At 45.3% G+C, this 5,210-nt stretch overlaps 1 non-coding gene across 1 annotated transcript; it reads left to right on the forward strand.

Annotated features, from left to right (window-relative positions):
* Nucleotides 1–877: 877 nt before the first annotated feature.
* LOC144282721 (5S ribosomal RNA) lies at nt 878–997 on the forward strand. The gene has a single exon (XR_013351185.1). It is a non-coding gene; the product is annotated as a 5S ribosomal RNA (ribosomal RNA).
* Nucleotides 998–5,210: the final 4,213 nt, after the last annotated feature.

Here is a 5,210-nt window from a genome sequence, read left to right on the forward strand (position 1 = left end):
TGGGAACACAAACAAAGCTTGAAATCTTGTGTCTAATTAAATCATGTGGAGTCTGGTGACTTTGCTAGACCCCTGCTCAGCAGAAAACCATGTGAAACTCTGAGCAGGCTCCCCTGGTGGCTAATGTCTCTAATAAAGACACCACCTCCAGCCTGTGTCTGTGCTCCCCAGGACTAGCACCAAATGAAGAGGATGGGAACACTCATGGTTATCAGAAGGGCACAGAGAGCCACCTGCTCACCAAATGGAGGAGCTGTGAAGTTCCTTGTTCCTTTGACACTCTGAGTCCTTCTCCACCTTTGTGAGAAGCAGCAAGCCAGTGAGGTGATGCTTGCAAAGAACCCTACACTAGAGTTCTCATTCACACCCCAGCTCTGATGCCTTTATTAACTCATTTAACCAATATTCTGCTCAACTCTGTGCGGAATGATAGATGACCCGGATGCTTCCATTCCAGTACCCCAAGTTCTCCCAGGATGGATAGCAGGGCATCTCGCTCTACACAGTTAACTTCAGCAAGCATGGATTGCTTCACGTGTGAAGGCTGAGGGTTCCATTGCCCATATGGAATGATTAGAGGAGCCCTGTCCCCAAGCATGCCTCCCACTTGGTCCAGGAGCCCTAAACGTAGACTCATCTCTTTAGATTCCTCGTTAAATAACCCTATAGAAATGGCCTGGCACAGTTATCAGCCATTAACACCTTAGCATGATGTTTCCAGATGACAGCCACGTATGTGCTGAGGGTTGTGCTAGATGCCTTAAACAGAGTCTACCTATAATCCTGAAAACATTCTAGCAGGGTCTTACCATCCAACACACACACACACACACACACACACACACACACACACATCTTTTTTTTTTAGATTGAGAGAGTCTACAGCCATACCACCCTGAATGCACCAGATCTTGTCTGATCTCCTAAAGCTAAGCAGGGTCGGGCCTGGTTAGTACTTGGATGGGAGACCACCTGGGAATCCCGGGTGCTGTAGGCTTTAGATTGAGAGAGAGAGAGAGAGCAGAGAGAGAGGCAGAGAGCAAGAGAGAGAGAATCCTAAGCAGTATTCATGCTGAGCACAGAGCCTGACATAGGGCTCAATCTTATAATCTTGAGATCATGATCTGTGCTGAAATTAAGCATTGGACCCTTAACCAACTGAGCCACCCAGGTCCCCCAACACACACACTTTTAGAGAATCTACTATGAAAAAAAAAAATAGAATCTACTATGTACAGAGCATTGTGCTCACATGGTGGATGGTTTTACATATAGTAGATAAAGGTAAATTTTATATGGCCCTGAGTACCATCTTGTAGGAGTGATAAATACATACATAAACAAATATATTACAGTGTTACAATTAATTTATTGCCATGATATGACATTGTACATTTGCCATGACAAATGTACAATGTATTATGTTTGGGATTTAGATGTGCTAAAGAAACCAAGCTAGGACCTAGTCATTCATTAACACATACTTATTGAGCATGAATAGACCCATTCATAGGAGAGGCCACACAAAATCAGACTTTAATGTAAGAACAAAACAGTATATATAGGATATGTATGCAAGTTAGGATTAAAGAAGTAGAATATGAAGAGAATCATAAGAAATTCTGTTCAGGATGGGATGCAAAAAAGTGGGAAATGGGATATAAAATTAGAAAGATCAACAGGGGTCAGTAAGATCATGGGAGGTTTTGTATATTATGCTAGAGAGTTGAGACCTTATTTTAGTCAATAGGGAACTATAAACTACTATACTCAAGAATCTGCTTTGTAAGAATTAACCTGGCAACAATGTGTGGAAGCATTTAAACTAAAGACAAATAAGGCAGGAGGCAGTGAGGAAGTTCCTGAGTGCTCTAAGTAAAAAGGAGTAAGGTCATGAGCTGGAAAATTTGACAGTAGAAACAGAGAGGAGAAGAAATACTGAAACAAATTATTGTTTCTGAAATAGGTCACATGAGCTCCTTAGGCCAAGTCCTGAGTCATAGCCCTACCAAGTAGACCACACAGCTCCTAACACAGGGTAGGCACAGGGTAAAGGCCAGGGGTGGATAAATGGATAGATGGCTGAGAGGGAGGAATTAAAGATGGTTAATGTTTGGGGCTACATATCGAGCAACCTCTTTGGAACAGGTTTGAGAACATGAACTATGACGAATCCATGTGTGACTGAGGGAGATGGGGAATTAGAAACTATCTTGATCATGGGATTTGGGGACAGCCGGAGGGGCCTGGCAAGAAGGTAGATGGCAGGAAAGGAGAACAACAAGGGGCTGATTCTAGGCTGCCTCTGGAAATAGACCATGCAGACAAAATACTCTATGGCTTGGAGGGAGAGGGGGGTGGACCCCTTCAAAGACCAGTAAGTGAAGAGGAGGCTGATAAGCACTGCATCAGGACAAGTCCTGCGGTGAGACACCGGTCACAAAGACAATCATAAATTCCAACAGGCATGTACAGGAATTCCCATTTTGCCACTCAACCAACCACTCAAGAGGGTTATGTTATTAGAGATTTCTAGGTCTAGGTTTGTTCATCAATAAATAGTGATAATCTTATCAAATAGGGTTATCCAGAGGATGGAAGAGATGGCAGCTGTCCACCAAAAACTCTCACTCCCCCAAAACTTTGTAGAGTATGAGTTGTTACTGAGAGGAAACTGTCCGGCTAGGCGCTGCACTTCCCCTTGTGGTCAAGTATTTCATGTTTTGGACAATGGAATGTGAGCAGAAATGACACATGCCTCTCATGGCCAGGATTTTTTTAAGGGGCAAGTAAATCTTCTCTACTTACTTTTCCCCAACTGCCTACTGGGTGCAGATGATCTTGAGATCCTAGAGAATGTGGATCAGCACCATGGACAAGGCCTTGGCGGCCAGCCCTTGCATAAAGGAACGCTGTCCTGGGATCAGAGCTCTGGCATTGGAGGGCTGGCTGTGTGGACAAGACTTAAGCCTCTTTGGTGTTGAACCACTGCAAGTCTGTGGTTTATTTGCTACGGCAGGAGGCCTCGTGCCCACAAATGCAGTAAGGATTACAAGATAAGTAACAGAAAAAAGTGTGTAACCTTTGAGCTACTCATGGTAAGTACTCAATACAAAGTAGCCAGGAAAAAAGGAAGAAGAGGACAAAGAAGAAAAAGAAGGAGGAGGATGAGGAGGGGAAGAAGAATAGGGGGAGAATGAGGAGGAATAGGAAGGGAAAAAAAGAAAGAACTTGTGGTGATGAGCAGAGAGAGTGGCTTGCCCTGAGAGAGCTGCTCCAGGCAGTACTGAGTCTGGTGGCTCTTCCTGTCTATTTGGACACTGAAGCACAGGTCTTAACCTAGTAGAAGTGAAGATAGCTTTCAGAATCTGAAGAGAGGAACACTTTCATAGGAATGAATGAATGAATGAATGAATGGCAGTTTGTGGGCCTCCTGAGCCCTTTATTTGTACAACTCACACACACACACACACACACACACACACACACAGGCTCCCTCTAATCTCCACCCCGACATATAAATGCTCACCCATCTCCCCCACCCTAAGCCATGGTAAGAACTCTTTGCTTGGAATTCGAAGCTGCTGACAACCTCCTGGCTGTCTCCTGGCTCTAGGGCCCACCTGCCAGGCCTCTTCTCTGCAAGAGGCAGAATGACGTCATCTTGAAAGATGTCCAATCCCCCAAACCTAAGAATATGTTACCTTACCTGGCAAAAAGGATTCTGCTGATCAATTAAGTTAAGGATCTTAAAATGTAAAGATTATCCTCGACTATCCAGGTGAGGCCAACGGAATCACAAGACTGCCTAAAAATGAAAGAGGAAAGCAAGAAGTTCAGAGTGACAGAGAAGATGTAACAAAGGAAGCAAGGTGACAGAATCAGAAAGAGACTTGAAGATGCGCTTACGCTGGCTTTGAAGATGGAGGAAGGAGACCGTAGGCAAGGAACACAGGTAGCCTACAGAAGCTAGGAAAGGCAAGGAAACAGATGCTCTCCCCTGGAGCCTCCGGAAGGAACCAGCCTGCTCACCGCCTGACTTCAGCCCCATGAGACAGACCCGGGGCTTCTGACCTCCAGAAACAGAAGACAACCCATACGAGCTGTTTGAAGCCACTATGCTTGTAATGATTTGTTACAGCAGCGATAGGAAACTAATACACCTCTAAGGAGCCAGCCCTGGGGCCTGACTGCTGGGCTCCTCCCTGCCTGGCTTGCTACACTGGCCACACCGAGATAAGAAGCCACTCTGGGTTTACAAGCCTTAATCCCTAGAGCAGAGGAACAAGTCCTCATAGTGCTGTGCAGCCTCTTCACCGCACAGCTGTCCAACTCTGTGATCCAGCCGTTATCCATCATGGGCCAAACCAACCTTGACGGTGCTCCAGATAACACCAGCTCTATTAACTGGGAAATAACTTCTCAGCAACCTAAAGGATTTCAGTCATCAGATTACTAATCCATTACTGGGAAGGCTTGACGTTTTTTCTTAAGTTCTTCACTGGGTAGCCAATTAAGCAGAGGGCATCTTAAGATAACTATGTTTTAAGATAACTATGAAACATCTACATCCTCTAGATTTGTTTTATGTGCTAAACAACGTAATGAAGGAGTTTCCAAATTCACTCCACACGTTAACAGATGGTAATGAGCACATAATGGCATCTGGACCCACATAATGCACCCCCTGAAGTGGAACAAGGCCCTCCCCATCCCCCTTCCACTGCTGACACAGGAGTGGCAAGGTAGGGGGTGATCATAAGCTGAATTTCATCACCCTCAACACTCACATGTTGAATCACTAGTACCTCAGAATGCAGTTTGGAGACAGTGTCTTTAAAGAGATAATCAGGTTAGAATGGGGTCAGTGGGGTAGGTCTAATCCAATATAACTGGTGTCCTTTTAAGAAGAGGAAATTAGGACACAGACATGCACAGAGGGAAGACCATCTGAACCCGGAGGGAGAAGGTGGCCATGCCCAAGCCGAGGAGAGCGACCTCAGAAGAAACCAAACCTGCCAACTCCTTGATGTCGGACTTGCAGCCTCCAGAACTGTGAGAAAGTACATTTCTGTTGTGTAAACCACCTACCTGTGGTAGCTGGTCAGGGCAGCCAGAGCAAGCTAGCACAGGGGATTGTCTCTAGCAGCACCCTCGAAATTGCCCTAAAGATTTCTCCCCTCAGCAAATAGGCAGAAATAATGTACCAT

The sequence above is a fragment of the Canis aureus genome, chromosome 13, assembly GCF_053574225.1.
Source record: "Canis aureus isolate CA01 chromosome 13, VMU_Caureus_v.1.0, whole genome shotgun sequence".
Lineage (NCBI taxonomy): Eukaryota > Metazoa > Chordata > Mammalia > Carnivora > Canidae > Canis > Canis aureus.